The following is a 329-nucleotide window of genomic DNA, read 5'->3' as shown; positions in this document are numbered from 1 at the left end:
AAGATAATTACATTATAGCCAATCTTACCCGTTTTCACAAAATGCAAGAATTAGGTCTCCCGTTTCCAGACGTTTCCAGAGAATTTTTACATGAGCATAAAAATATGTTCGATTTGCCGCAAAAGCGCAAAAAACCGCCTGTAAATCTTGCATGCCGCTTTATATTAACACTTTCTGGTCCCGATTCTATTTCTGAACGTCTCCTGTTCACGTCCGGTCAAACGAACTATTTTCAACGTTTCTGGAACGTTTACAATCGTTTTATAATCGAACCAATATTCGAATTTTATGTTCAAATTTAATTCGAACAAATTCGAACAAAACATTCG

Source organism: Centruroides sculpturatus, unplaced genomic scaffold, assembly GCF_000671375.1.
Source record: "Centruroides sculpturatus isolate CEXI.00-Female unplaced genomic scaffold, Cexi_2.0 scaffold874, whole genome shotgun sequence".
NCBI classification, from domain to species: Eukaryota; Metazoa; Arthropoda; class Arachnida; order Scorpiones; family Buthidae; genus Centruroides; species Centruroides sculpturatus.
This window is presented reverse-complemented; position numbering follows the sequence as displayed.